Raw genomic sequence first — 16,321 nt, 5'->3', positions numbered from 1 at the left:
TCTCTAAAGAAAGAGGCACCCATGAATCTTTAGTGAAGTGTTTGTTCACATCTTTTGCCGATTTGCTAATTGGATGGTTTGATTTCTTATTGTTGTGTTCAGAGTTCTTTACAGATTTTAGATACAGGTCCTGTCAGATGTGTGGCTTGAAAATATTTCTCCAGTATTTGTCTTATGTTTTCATTATCTTAACAAGATCTTTCACAGAGCAGACATTTTTAATTTTAATATAAAGTCCAATTTATCAATATTATTTTTATGGATTGTGTCTTGGCATCATATCTAATAATTATTTGTCTAGCAATAAGTCAAGGTTTTTTCTGACATTTTCTTCTAAAAGTGTTACAGTTTTACATTTTGCATTTTGATCTTTGATCCATTTTGAGTTCACTTTTGTATAAATAATACACAGGGTATTCTTTAGGTACCAGCTGCTCTTCAGGAAGATTCACCTCCCTGGTATATTAGAGAATTGCTACAAGACGTTATAAGGTGGGCCTGTGCCGCTTCTCCATCCTCTCCCAGCTCTGGATATTGCTGTGATTGTGTGATACCAGGAGAGGTGGCAGCTCTTTTAGGATCAGGAAGTAAAATGCTTCAGAATGAGGAACAACATGACAAGAGCCGTGGAGTAAAGAGCCACAAAACCAAGCTTGAGACCTGATACCTCTAGGCCTCCTGTTAGGTCAATGAGTGTCCATATTATTTAAGACAATATTAGGGTTTTCTCTCACTTGGGCGTTGTGCATAGCAACAGAGGCCCCATCCTAGCCAATGAGGTGCTTGGTATACACGGATTCATCATGATAGGGTTTGAATCTGTGTCCCCACGTGAATCTCATCTTCAAGTTTAATTCCCAGTGCTTGAGGTGGGACCCGGAGATGACTGGATCCTGGGGCAGTTTCTAATGGTTTAGGACCATTCCCCTCGTGCTGTTCTGGTGAGTGAGTTCTCATGAGATCTGGTTGTTTAAATGTGTGTGGTCCCTCCCACCCCTCTCTTCCTCCTGCTCTCCCCATGTCGAAGTGCCTGCTTTCCCTTCCTCTTCCACCATAAGTGAAAGCTCCCAGAGGCCTCCCCAGCCACTCAGGAAGGAACCATGAGCCAGTGAAACCTCTTTTCTTTATCAATAACACAGCCTCAGTCATTTCTTTACAGCAATGTGAGAACAGACTAATACAGGTCACGACATTTCAGTCCCAGAGTCCACATTCATGAGCCCAACAGGGAATGGAGGAAACTTCTCTCATGCATTCTCAGCAGACCAGCAGAAGGCAGGAGTCGGTCCCAACCGTGAAGAAAGAAGCAAACATCCACAGCTCACAGGGGTCTCACAGCTGGCCAAGTTCCCTGTAGAAAGTAAAAAGTTCCTCTTCAAAGTTTCCCTCCTTGTTAAAAAATAAACCATAAGTGTTAGAAATAATAGTTTCTTTTAAAGACTACTTTCCTTTAAGCTTCCTTACTTTATGCTAGTGACTCTTTGTTGGCCCTATCCTATGTACCTGTTAAACATGCTGACAGGCACGTAGTACGTTCCGTGTCCTTGTACCTTAACCAAGGTATTTGTGCCGGACATGCTCACAGGCGCGCTCCAGCTCTCGGCCTATGCCCCTTCCCTATTTGGCATAAGCAACTTCCTCTTTTCCTTTGTTTTTCCCTTACTTTTACCTATTTAGAAAAGTTTTAAACTGTTAGCCAATCGGGTTTTAGTTTAAATTGTGTGGTCTGGCTCCAGCCAATGGAGACAGGACACAGTAGTGGGACAAAGTGTGTAAGGAATAAAAATTGCTTCCCTCCTTTGTTCGGGTGTGCTCTCACCATTATTCCATCTGTGATTAGCACCCTTTCTGCAGAAAGTAAAGATTGCCTTGCTGAGAGAATTCAATTTATGTTTGAGTGCTATTTCTTTGCAGCACCAGGGAAGAAGCATTTACATATAACATTCCCAGACTCAAGGGTCCGTCTATGTTTTATCGACTTGTGAGCACGTGAAATGTGTAAGGGTATGTTCAGGGTTAAGCTTGACAGACTGAAATGGCACCAGCGGATTTCTCAGCAGCAAACCTACTGGGAAACCGTGTGGACTTTTCAGAAGAGGCCGCTGCTGGAATCCCCACCACACCTCTCCTTGGTCTAATTACAGGAGATGTTCAAGGGATCTAATGTGAGCTTTCTTTGTAAATCAGGCTGCAGCTCCAGAGATGCTGATCTGAGTGTGCTGCGTGGTTAATTGTGGCTAACAGGAAGAGGGTGGACATATGCCAATATTTATGCAAATAGCAGAGCTGCTCGGGGACTTTACCTTGGGGGACTTCAGCTCAGCATGGCCAACATCCAAAGACTTCAGGCCCTGCTTTCACAGGGCAATTTGGATTGCTCTGCAGATTGGATGGAAATAAATTTTGCATATCAATGCTAATGGTGTCAAGGGTCCATAATCAGCCCTCGTGCTCCTAATTTTAGACCCAGCAGCGCATCTGTGTGAAAGAGCAAGTTGGGAATGCCGGTGGAACTCACCCTGCTGGGAGGCTAATAGCTCAGCTGTTCACCTTTCTTGGCATCAGGAGAGCTTTGTATAGGCATTGAAATGTGAGAACATCAAATCCTTAAGATGCAGTCTAACGCATCCCCTGAAAGCCTAGAGTTTGCAGATTCTGCAAAGCAACTGGCATCAGTCCGGAGCCCTGGAAGCATCAGTTGATGTATTGTGAGGATCACTCTTAAGAGATGGGGGAGAAAGATACGGTGTCAGGGGTGGGGTAAGATAGGGTGTCGGCAGTGGGGTAAGATAGGGTGTCAGGGGTGGGGTAAGATAGGGTGTCGGGGTGGGGTAAGATAGGGTATCAGGGGTGGGGGTAAGATAGGGTGTCGGGGTAGGGGTAAGATAGGGTATCGGGGGTGGGGTAGATAGGGTTGGGGGGGGGTAGATAGGGGGGGGTGGGGTAGATGGGTGGGGGGGGGGTGGGGGGGGGGGGTAGATAGGGTATCGGGGTGGGGGTAAGATAGGGTATCGGGGGTGGGGTAAGATAGGGTTCGGGGGTCGGGGTAAGATAGGGTATCAGGGGTGGGGTAAGATAGGGTATCAGGATGGGGTAAGATAGGGTATTGGGGGTGGGGTAAGATAGGGTATCGGGGGTGGGGTAAGATAGGGTATTGGGGGTGGGTAAGATAGGGTATTGGGGGTGGGGTAAGATAGGGTGTCAGGGGTGGTGTAAGATAGGCTATCGGGGGTGGGGGTAAGATAGGGTGTCGGGGTGGGGTAAGATAGGGTATCGGGGTGGGGTAAGATAGGGTATCGGGGTGGGGTAAGATAGGGTATCGGGGTGGGGTAAGATAGGGTATCAGGATGGGGTAAGATAGGGTATCAGGGTGGGGTAAGATAGGGTATCAGGGGTGGGGTAAGATAGGGTATAAGGATGGGGTAAGATAGGGTATCGGGGTGGGGTAAGATAGGGTATCGGGGGTGGGGTAAGATAGGGTATTAGGGTGGGGTAAGATAGGGTATCGGGGGTGGGGTAAGATAGGGTATCAGGTGGGGTAAGATAGGGTATGGGGTGGGGTAAGATAGGGTGTCGGGGGTGGGTAAGATAGGGTATTGGGGGATGGAGTAAGATAGGGTATCGGGGGTGGGGGTAAGATAGGTTATTGGGGATGGGGTAAGATAGGGTAGCGGGGGTGGTGTAAGATAGCATATGGGGAGTGGCAGGGGTAAGGGATAGAGCAGCTTCACTCTGGGGAATGCTCACAGCCACAGCAGTGTGAGTGCACCAGCCAGGAACGGGGCCAGCACGTGCAGCATCCACTGAGTCCTTGCCTTGTACTGTTCCAGTCCTCCACTTGCTCCTCACGTTAAATCCTCTGTCCAGACACAGCTTCCCTGGGACCCTTGCCAGGCACAGTGCCAGCGAGGGCTGTTCAGATGAAGTGCAGCCCCCATGCCACAGCCCACCCTAGACAGCCAGCTGCTCCTCGCCTGCCTCCTCCATCCTCCAGGCTGCATCCCCTGCCCCCAGCTGGCGCTCTTCCTGGGCTGGTGGCTCACCTGGTGGTTGCTGACTCTTGTCCCTGAGGGCTCTGAGCCTCTCGGCTCCGTGTCTTTGTCAGGCTGCAGGTGCAGCACTTGCCCATGGAGAGTAACATGAGGTATGGGGCAACCAGCACCTGCCCATGGAGAGTAACGTGGGGTACGGGGCAACCAAGGGCTCCAGTGGCTCATTTGAGTGCCTGCACTTTTCTCTCTGCCTCCACTAACTCTGGGGCTACTAGAAGATGAAGACAGCCCAGTCTTCTTATCAGTGTTGGCTGGAACACAGTAGTTCTGGAAATGCCTCCCGTCTCCTGCATTTTGGTGGATTCCCTGAAAGCAGAAGTTGTAAGGGAAGCTATTAGCAGGGTGTTAAGAAATGACAGTGAGTCAAGAAAGACAATAAAATATGAGCCTTTCTTTAAATGAGTGAAACAGGGCTGTGAGGGACTGAATTGTCAAACCCTTCCTGGGGAGCACCGAAGCCCTCCTGGGGAGCACTAGATGCCTTCACTCCTGGGGAGCACTGGAAGCCCTCAGTCCTGGGGAGCACTGGATGCCTTCAGTCCTGGGGAGCACCAAAGCCCCCAGTCCTGGGGAGCACTAGATGCCCCCAGTCCTGGGGAGCACCGGAAGCCCTCCGTCCTGGGGAGCACCGGAAGCCCTCCGTCCTGGGGAGCACCGGAAGCCCTCCGTCCTGGGGAGCACTGGAAGCCCTCAGTCCTGGGGAGCACTGGAAGCCCTCAGTCCTGGGGAGCACTGGAAGCCCTCAGTCCTGGGGAGCACTGGAAGCCCTCAGTCCTGGGGAGCACTGGAAGCCCTCCGTCCTGGAGAGCACTGGAAGACCTCCTGGGGAGACTTGCCGGGGCCCTGCTGAGTCCTTCCCAGCACCTGGAGATCCCACGTTCTCACTTCTGCAGGAAGATGCTGGCATGGCCCCCTGAGTGTCCATGTCTTCTCAGGGGACGGATGTCTCACAAGACGGGGAAGGGACATTAGGTGGTTGGGAAGGGGCCACACATCTTAATCATGCCCAGGAAGCCACAGGCACCACCAGGTTCCACAGGACACAGCAGAAAGGGCCACAAGTTCCTCTCCCTCTGATTTTCTCTCTCTCTTAGTCTCTCTCTCTCACCCCTGTCTCTCCACCTGTCACCATGGCAACAAGAGCACACACTTCCCTTTCTCTTCTTCACAGTGTCAGAGCACTTGTGTGGGAGCAGCTGAACTTCATCTGACCACCGATCCCTGAGGCCACCTTTATTATAACTATGGGAAAGAGGTCAGAGGATCGGGAGGGGGAAAGCCACCAGCTGCAGAGAACTCTCCGGGAGCCCAGCCCGAGGCCACATGCTGGGGCCCCCTGATGTTCTTGGAGCCACACCAAGAAAGGAGATTCTAGGAAAGGCCTTTACTGCAGCCCTCAGCCCCCATGATGGGTGGACATGCCCCTCTCCTGGTGGTTGAGGACCCTCAAGCTGCCCAAGGGAGCCTGCCAGGGTCCAGAGCATGCCAGGGCACTTGCTTGGAGGAGGCAGGTGGGTTCACCTGCTTCTTGGTCATGGTTTATTCCAGCTCAGAGGGGGCTATTAGTCTTTGGCAGCCTTGCCTAACAGTACCCAACAGGAAAGGAAAGGGTATCACCTCCTTCTCTTGGCATCTCATGAGGGAGACAGAGAGAGAAAGAAAGGGAGAAGAAAGGAGGAAGGGAGGAAGGAAGGGAGGAAGAAAGGTTAGGAAGGAAGAAAGGAAGCAGAGTGGGGGGAGGGAGGAGGAAAGGAGGGAGAGAGAGAGGAGGAAAGGAGGGAGAGAGGGAGGAGGAAAGGAGGAAGGGAGGAGGGAGGAGGACCCTCCTTTGGACTTCCTATCCTTCAGCATCTCACTCTGGCATTCTGGAAGTTAAACTTATAGATGAGAACTTTCTCCATGAGAAAAAATTCTATAGAAGCCACTGTTAAATAAGGGAAACAGGGAGAATTTGTAACATGTGCCTAGGAAAATAAGGCAAATTCTCTATTCTTTAACAAGCATACGTGTGTCTGCTGTGTGCCTGGCAGGTGCAGACTCTAGTGGTGAACAGCAGCCAAGGAGCTGCGTCCCCCACCTCCATGTTGCCTCAATGCAAACAGAAGACACACACTTGAAGTGTTCAATGTATCTTAAATTAATTAGGAGTCTCATAAAATGATGCAAAGGGCCATAGGTTCTTCATAATGTTTTTTACTTATTCAATAGTTTGCTATTAAACACCAAGATCAGTCATAGATTCGTCTCAAATCATCAAGAAACCCAGATAAATCTGTATTCTTTCCCTATTTGCTTTAAGTCCCGTCCCAGCCTGGTTACACATCCAAGAGAAATGAATTTGACTCCAAACGCCTTACAGTGTAAAATAAATATTCATTGACAGCTTTCCTCGGGGCCTGTGAAGAGAAGTCCCATTATGTACCACATAGCAAAATTGTCCCCCAGTTCCCACATTAATCTTCCCATGGTCCTGAACCATGGGAAGCTGTCCGAAAAGCCCCTTACACACACACACACGCACACGCACACACACAGTCCACACAGTCCACACACACACAGTCCACACACACAGTTCACACGAACACACACACAGTCCACACACACACACACACACACACAGTCCACACACACAGTCCACACATGCACACACAGTCCACACAGACACACATATGCACACATGCGTGCACACAGTCCACACACACACGCATGCACAGTCCACACACGCACAGACACACACATGCACACACGCATGCACACACACAGTCCACACACACAAAGTCCAAACACATGTGCACACACACACAATCCACACACGCACACACAGTCCACACACACACACAAAGTCCAAACACATACGCACACACAGTCCACACATGCACACATGCACACACACACACAGACACACATATGCGCACACGTGCACACACACAGTCCACACACACACGCACACAGTCCACACACCCACACACACACACAGTCCACACACACAGACACACACATGCACACACACACACGCACACACACATACACAGTCCTCTAAATAACAACCCGTCCCTCAATTGCTTCTCTCCTCTTTCTTCCCACACTTTCTGGCTGACACCATGAACCCTTAAAGCACAGCCAGCCCCTGACCTCATGGGAATACATCCTCACTCTGATTCCCGGGGTCTCCTGGGGAAGAAGGAGAAGGCAGGAGACAGGCAGAGCACACCTGGGCTGTCACACCTGGAAGGGACCCGTGTTCCAGGGCAGGATGGGCTTCCAGGATGCACCGCCAGAAGGCTGCCTTTTCCCCCTGAGGCTGGGGCAGAAGGTCACAGTGTGGCAGCCCTCCCTGCATCCTGGGTGCCGAGTCTGACCCTTTCCCAATGCACGGCAGCCTCACCAACAAAGAGCCTCTTCTGGGTGAGCAGGAGGGCCAGGGAGAATTCTGGAGAAGAAAACCATAGAAGACATAATTTATTACAACCAAGTAGGGATTGTGAAACCACATTTGCAAAATGATGACAGCAAGAGAAAGGCAACAGAGTTGAGTCCATCTTGCTTCTGACCTGCAAGCTGTCTTTGGTCCTTCCTCAGTGTAGGTCAAGCTAACTTTGGCAGGAATTTAGTTTAGTTTAACCTCAAAGCAAAGATGATAATAGCCCTTCCCAACCCTAAATTGCTTTTGTAAAACTAATGATAGGTCACGAGGTTGGGATGATGAGAAGGGTGTGAATTCTGATAAGCTGGGCATAGTGTCTGTAATCCCTTACTGCTCAGGGGCCATGTGGACGGAAGCCACAAGCTTCATGACTCTCCCCGCTGCTCCATTACATAACTCCACCCCTTTAGAACCTAAGATGGTTTTTTTTTTCCAGAGTTGTTTTTCAGACTTGACCCTACCTGGACTCATGACTCAGCTGATCCTGTGGTCCCACCCAAGGGTGGGCTCAGCACATGAGGACTGTTTTTCTCACCCCATTGTTTCATCTCTAATCAATCAGCAGCACCCCTTCCCTAGCTCCCTGCCCACAGACTTGTTCATAGAACCCAAACCTGTGAGCCTGCAGGGAGACTGATTTGGGTGATAAATCCAGTTCTCCCACGTGGGCTGGCCTGGCATCAGTTACACTGTCTCTCCTGCAATGCCGCCTTCTTGGTTGATTGACTTTTCCCGTGCAGCGGGCAGGAAGTACCTGCTGGGCCATTACAATTGTGCTGCTGCAGGGCCCATGCCCGAGTCATTTACTAGAGCTGTAAAGACTCAGAACAAGTCCACTCAAGCCACTCAGCTCCCTCCAGGTGCTCTTCACCGCCTTCTTCTTGTGCATAAAGTTAGGATTGCGAGATTCATCCTGCACACCCATTTATTAGGGAAGAGGGACCAGGGGGGAGCCTGCATATTATCTTATCAATCAGCATGTTACTTTATTTTATCAACAACCAGGCACAAGGTCTACCCTTTACAGTGTGTCTGGAGAAAACAAAACATAAATTCAATGGGTGTTGTCTTGAATCCTAGAGGTTTAGTTCAACCTACATGAAGGTAGGTGCCTCGCTTGAACTGGGGGCAGGGAGGACCCTGGAGGACAGGGCTGTCCGAGCAGCGGTGTCGATAGTGAGGGACCCTCCTCTCTAGGGCAAGAGGTTTGTGTACAAATTCTTTCCCTCTGGATACCTCTGGCCTTTATCAGTGTCTCCTTCATTCAACAAAAGACTCCTGTAGATGCTGGAGATGAAGTGGAGAGAACAGACCTAGTCTCGACGTGTGGACTTCACACACCACTGTAGGCATCAACTAAGCGGGTGGATGCCAGCACTTTCTCACACTGGGGAGGCCCCACCTTGAAATCGCTGTGATGTGCTTTACACACATTTGATCATCTGATCTTACAGGTAATAGCTTGGGGAGTGTGGCGCACATGCGGGGGCAGGACACACAGGTGTAGTGGGTGGAGCACACACATGAGGCTGTCGGTTATTAGGTAAGAAAGCCAGGACAGCAGAACCAAGGGCCCTGGATCTGGCTGGACTCTGTTTATGACCTCGTCCCTGCAGGGTGCCATCCTGGCAGGTGTGGGAGATGCTCAGGGACACAGGGAGAGCCAGGACCCTCTGTGTCCTGAAGGAGCATCACTGGTGAGAGAGACATGAGAACAACTGCACTGAAGAGCAGAAAGGAAACGCCAAATGAGAGTCTACGGCACCTGGGAGATGCTGTCGACTCCCAAGTCACAGACTCTCAACCTTCTTCCAATTTCAGTCCCAGCAGTGGAGGGCAGCGCCTGGAGCACTGCGGGAGGCTAAGGGCGTTGCTGACAGCCAGGCAATAGCTGTTGGCCCACCTACCCACAAGAACCCCTGAGCACCAGGGTGGTCTGCAACTTTGGAGTCACAGATGATTGAGGCTCAACATAAATGGGTAAGCACGGCCAAGCGCAGCCTGTAGGGACCCGACGCCTACGTGCACCACGTTTTGGAGCTGATCCCAGTCTCTGGCAAAGAGCAAAGCAAAATCTCCCCAATTACATTGTGGACACTGGTGATGATATTGGATACAATGCCAGTTGGGATGTAATGAAGGCTGTGGGCTCCCTGCCAACCTCTGCTCAAAAGTGAAGACTCATTTCTACTTACAGAAAAGCAAGAACCCTTTAAGTTAAAGGTAAATTAGCTTGCTCTATTTGAAACACTGCCTCCTTGCTCAGTGAGCTGATGAGAAGTGTTTCCACCCACCCCTACCCCCCACCCAACAGGTGCAGTCAGTGCTGGAATTCCTTTAGCATCACAAAACCAGTAATGAGCCAGCCCCTCCTCCCACTGCACCCAGCAGAGCTAATCCACCGCGCTGTCAACAGGCGGGGCACACTCCAATGGGCCCAGCAGGGAACAGAGGAAGCGCTGATTGGGGCCAATGACAATATTTTTCAATTACTCATTCCTTGTGCTTGGGTAATTCAGTCTAAGAGACCCTAGGGGGGTGCCTTGTGCTGTCTGGGTGCCTGGTCCTCCTCTCCAGGCCTTGTCTGGTTCTTCTCCCAAACCATTTCCTAGTCTGATTCTTCAAAGCAGCACTTTACTGGTCAGTAGAACTTAAGCAATAGAAATACAGTTCAATTTTATTTGTGATGTCATAATGCAAGCCACATATATAATTTAAAAAAATATTTTTCCACAGCCACATTTTTAAAATGCAAAAAGAAGCAGGTGATATTAATTTCAATAACATTTTATTTAACTCAATAGATCCAAAATATTTTTATTCCAACATATCATCAATATAAAAATTAGTAATAAAACAGTTTACTTTCTTTTATACTAAGTCTTGGGAATCCAGGGTGCATTTCAAACTTGAAGCAAATTGCAGTTTCAACTTGCCCCATTGCAAGGGCTCAGTAGCCTCACAGGTCTAAGAAATTGCTCTCCACAGTCGTCTGCTCAAGACTTTGCAGTGGCACATTCTTGCTTCTTTGGTGGAGAAGACAGTGGGTTGTGGAGTCACACCATGTGGACCAAATCCTTCCCCACCTAACAAATGGGGGGCCTGGAGAGTTATTTCACATTCCCATGTTGAGTTTCCTCACCCGTAAAAAGAATATGATACAGTCAGGCCTCTGAGCCCAAGCTAAGCCATCATAACCCGTGACCTGCACGTATACATCCAGATGGCCTGGAGCAACTGAAAACCCACAGAAGATAACATTCTACCATTATGATCTGTTCCTGCCCCACCCCTCTCTCCCTTTGCTGACTCCTTTTTCAGACTCAGCCCGCCTGCCCCCAGGTGATTAAAAAGTTTATTGCTCACGCAAAGCCTGTTTGGTGGTCTCTTCACATGGACGCAAGTGACAAATACTAGTTCTTCCTTCATGGAGCTGACGTATCATGGAGCTTACCTCATGGGAAATCCTCAAATGAGTGCTCCCAAAGCCTACGGGGCAAGACTAGGACATGGTTCTCCCACGTTCTTGGTTTGTGGACATGACAGGAAGCCCCCTGAAGCCAGGGATTCCAGAATTCATCAGTCCTCCTGTGCCCTGACCACCCTCACATTCCTCTGCTCCTCCCCAACCCCAATCATCCTTTCCACCTGCTGGTCTCATTCTCCACCGACGTCATCATTTCCATGTTGCCCTCACCCCACTCTCTGACCTTTCTCTCCTCCTATTCCACCCCCACAATTTATCTTGCTGTCTTCTCATAAGGAATTCATGTGACATCATGCCGACAAGGTCTTGAAGCATGCTGACAGAACCCTACATCTCACCTCTGTCTGTTGCCTCATTCTCCACGTGTTCCAGACCACAGGGTCTCGGGTTCCATGGCATGGAAACTAACACAGGGACAAGCAGCTTTCCCAGATAAGGCTTTTATTTGGAGGCTTGTGCTGAAATGCAAGGGAGGCAGTGGAGGTGCAAGAATACTCCAGCTGGTTCCCAAAAAAGAGCCAGTGGGGATTTTTTTTAATTAGGCAAAGCATGGGAATTGACATCAGGAGTAGGGTATGCAGCTGGACTGGGCAGTGTCCCTGAGGGGTAGGGCATGCGGGTCAGCATATCTGGTCACTGTGGTTTTCTTGAGTCATGGGCCGCTTGGCCATCTGTCTGGCAGCAACAAGGCTGTGAATAAATCACGCGGCATTTCTTCCCGAGGTGGGACACTACACAACCTTGGTTCGAAGTTTGGATTTCCTCAGGCCAGTTTCTGGAATCTATTCGGTAAAAGGTATGGCTAAGCATTGTTAGAGCACAGAAGAACTTCTGTTTTCTTTGTGCAACTAAAAACTCGGGGTCGGTGGTAGAGTGTCAATGAGGTGCCTGTGTGGGTTTTGTGAAGAGAAGAAAAAAAGGAAAAAATACATTTGAAGGAGTAGTCACAGCCCCTCCTACTATCTATCTTGTATGTCTTTTAAACACAGGCACCTGTCCCTCCCAGGGGCTCCAAGGACTCTGGTGGATCCCACATCATTAATTACTGAGTCTGAATGAATGATGTACACAGGGTGCGGCATGGTGGTGCCTATAAACATTTACTGTTTAGGCGTGAGCTCCTGCAGATAGCATCTGGACTGAACACTTTAGTCACCATTGAGCACACAGAACCCACATGGCTGTGTCACTGGAGACAAAAATAGCAAAAGCCTGTTGGTGCAACTCTGCAGGACTGTCCTGGCACTGGCTGCCAGAGTTAGTACAGATCCCTGCAGGTCAAGGGCATGCCAGCTGCAAGTTCAGGGGTCCTCAGGCCACCCACACTTCTAACCAACTGGCTAAACCTGGAGGCTTCCCATGACCTTCTAAGGCATGATAATTCCCTGGAATTACTCACAGAACTCAGGTAAGTACTGTGCTTATGGTTATAGCTTAATATGAAAGAATACAAGCCAGGACTAGCCGGATGAAAAGGTGCATGGGGTGAGGGCTGAGAAGGTCCCAGGCGTGGGGCTTCTGTGTTCTCTCCCTGTGGAATCAGGATGTGGCCCCTCCCCAGCCCATCGATGAGTTCAACAACCAGGAAACTCCCCTGAGCCTCAACTTTCAGAGTTTGTCTTGGGGGTCCATCACACAAGTGTGATTAGTTGAATCATTAATTAGTCATTAACTGAGGTCAATCCAGCTGTGACTAATTGAACACAATCATCAGTTCCTATCTCTTTTTTGAAAGCCAGGCTGAGATACCTTCGCTTAAAGCTCCAACCATGTCATCACATGCTGGCCTTTCCACCATTGCCAGTCCCCCTCCCAAGACCATCTGAGCCGCTGAGTGGTCCCAGGGTCCAACCATAAATAACAAAGGTGTTGAAACTGCAAGAGGTTTCTTGCCCAATGTGCAGCAAGTCAATATACGGAGACTCCAGGTTGCAGTGGAGAAAGAGACTGAATCACAAGGCAGCTGGAGAATGAGACAGGAGGAAACCTCAAATCCACCTCCCCAAGGAGTTTGGGGCTAGGGATTTTAAGGAGTTTGGACAAGTACTAGGCTAAGGTTTGGCTGGGCCCAGTGGCTCACACCTGTAATCCCAGTACTTTGCAAGGTTGAGGAGGGTAGATCGCTTGAGCCTAGGAGTTTGAGACCAGGCTGGGCAACATGGCAAAACCTGGTCTCTACAACAAATATGAAAAAGTAGCCTGATGTGGTGGTGCAAACCTGTAGTCCCACTACTTGAGAAGCTGAGGCAGGAGAATCGCTTGAGCCCAGGAGATGGAAGTTGCAGTGAGCTGAGATTGCATCACTGCATTCTGGCCTGGGCAACAAGACTAAAACCCTGTCCAAAAAAAGAATAATAATAAAATACTGGGCCAAGGTTGGAGATGGCTGATGGGTCAAAGAGTGCAGGGTAAAGTGGTGGAAGGTGGTGAGTGAACTGCAGCGTCCTGCTGTTTTGGTTTCTCTGTGGGGGGTCTTCAAACTGCCTGGCATCAGCATTTTCTGCTGGAACTCAGGACCTGGAAAACATCTTCAGCAATTCGTCTAAGGTCAGAAATCCTATCTATAGGAACAACGGAGCTGCAAATCAATTCTGAAACAAAAGCCTTAGGACTCTAAGGTGAGGAGCCCTGTCTACAGAAACAGTGGGATGGAAAAGGCCAGAACCCAGTGCCACGGGACTTTTGGTTAGTAAACAGCTACAAAGGAGTGGGCCAGGGTGCAGCATCATTAATGCTTAATTATTTCTGTCTGGAATCCAAATGCAATTCTCGTTAACCTGTCAGGAGGGTTTCAGTGTCTACGTCTAACAGGAGACCCAAAGGGTTTAGAAACTCCCTCCCGGAACTGGGGATAAGCACCACACACATTATTTATTACACAGGCTTCAAAATGTATAGAAAACTGAGTTTTTGTTCACTCTCACTTCTAGTGTAAACCAAAAATGCAATCCTAAGCTTCCCAGTCAACTGAACAGACCTCCACTGGGCCAAGGGAAATCTGAAAAACCAAATTCCTGGCCATGACGGGAAAGGAGGTGGACAGGCCTCGTTAATACCCACTTCCTCTGGAGCTTAGGCACAGCTGACCAGGATTAACTTTAAAGTAGAGAGCATAAGACTGACAGAGTCTCTGTGACGATATCAAATTTCAACCTGACTATAGCATCACATGACAGATAGCGGGCTCCAAAGGAAATCAAAATACTTTACCCCCAAATCTATTTCTTTGGCATTTGAAATGGCCCTGCAAAGCCATCTCTTGTGGGAAATTTTCATCTGTAAAGAATCCCCTTCCCTTTCTAGGCCTTCTCCAGGTCCAGGAGAGATGGAACTAAGAGTCTGATACCTTTTAGTGTCTGAGACATTCCCCACCCATTCTCTCTGAAGCCTGCCACTTAGAGGTATCATCTACACAACAAGAATCTTGGCTTCCACAACATCCCTTATTTTAACTCAAGCATTTCTTTTTACTGACTTCTTAAGTCTTTATACAAAGCTTACTTCTTTCAACCAACTGATAGTCAGAAAATCTATGAATCCACCTAGGACCTCAAAGTCCCTCCCTCTTCTAGATATCCCTCCTTTCTGGGCCAAATCAAAGTACACCTTGCATGTAGTGATTGATGTCTTTGTCTGTAACTTCCGTCTGCCTAAAATGTGTAAAACCAAGTTGTAACCTAACCACCTTGGGTACACATTCCCAGCACCTCTTGAGACTATACCCTGGGCCATGGTCATTCATCGTTGGCTGAGAATAAAACTCTTTAAATATTTTACAGAGTTCGACGTTCTCACCAACACTAGTAAATCAAAAATTATAAGTTCTCAGTTCTCTCTAAATTTATGAAATAAAACTTACAGACAGGTATGCACATTTTAGTATTTATTATTAACAGTAATATTCCCAAAGTCATTGAGAGAACATAGTTCCCCTAAGTAACAGACGATAATGTTGCATCCCTTTATACAAATAAAAATAAGGAAAAGTTGTAGTTCACACATATGTGTGTGCAACAAAAGTCTTGTATAGAAAATTCTAATAATGAATATATTTTTGAGTCTAAAAACATTTCTCCCCCACATTGTAAATAAACATCTAGCAAATAAACATCACAACTACAAATAAATAAGATTGTGCTCCCATAAATATCTGGTGAGGTTATGAGTCAAATGGTTCCTATTACTACTTCATTTCACTGTGATCACATTATGAGAAAAGCAAAGGAAGAAAGAATTGGTGTAGGAGATCTGCAGGGTTCTTTCCTCTCAGAACCACCGCAGTTTAGAGTCTTATTTTCCTGTTAGAATGGAAAGTTGGATGAAAAATACTCTACAAACTGGAGGCTTTCTGGCAAGTTAGGAAGTTCTAAACTTTATGCCTTTTGATGATTATAATTAACATGTGAAATGTCTTTCAAATTTCCTCCTGAATATCCTTTATATTTGTCCTAAGGCTTCAGTCAAATCATTTTCGGTACAAAACACTAGATTTTCCAGCTTCTGTGACACAGCCTCTCTCTGTTTACAACGTTTGCTTTTGAGAGAAAATAAATGTCACTTTCTCAAGGCTCCAGTTTACTTGAGCTCCATTTCAAAGGATGTTTTTCTTGGTATATGAATATTATTCAAAACAGGAAAACAGGAGGTTTTTTTCCTGAGGTCTCCTGGGGGTATATACACTTACCTGTAATTTTTACAAAATGCAATGTCAAATAATCTCATTAATGTATGGTGTCTTCTCCATGCATGGGATGGTACAGTACAGAATTGGGTTAAATAACGATTATTATTGTCATGTCATAGCCTCTATAATCTTTTTGATCAGTAATAGGAATTTTTAAAAACTATTTTTGCTGTTACTGATGTTTTTCTTTGACATTTCTTGTAACATAATTGAAGTGAACAAAGAGAGGATAACACAAGTGAAAGTGTCTGTTGAATTTACTCCTATCCCTGGTGTAACGGTGGTCAAAAGGGCACAGCACTTTGGTTAAGGTTGTTGACTACTGACACATCAAGCAGCAATTTTCTTCCATGAATCTGCATAAATACATTGGGGAATATGGTCCTGTTCCAGGAATATTGGTCTTTTTGAAAACCCTATAACTTAAAGAAAATTCAGATTAAGCTCCTGGCAAAATTCTTGTCTGGAAACATCCTGCAGAGCCGAGCATCTGAAGCCAAGTCAAAGCAGCCACCTAAAAGCAGGAAACCGTTGCAAAACCCGGGGTCTTAGGAGGAAGCTCTGGACTCGTGGCTTGGACAGGAGCTGGGTAAGAGAAGTACTCCTCTCTTAAGTGATGCAGTCTTTTCTAGAATCACTAACATTTCATGTGCTTGTGCAAGCAGGTCATGCAA

Source organism: Nomascus leucogenys, chromosome 3 (assembly GCF_006542625.1).
Source record: "Nomascus leucogenys isolate Asia chromosome 3, Asia_NLE_v1, whole genome shotgun sequence".
NCBI lineage: Eukaryota > Metazoa > Chordata > Mammalia > Primates > Hylobatidae > Nomascus > Nomascus leucogenys.
The sequence above is the reverse complement of the archived record's forward strand: the minus strand, read 5'-3'. Positions refer to the sequence as shown.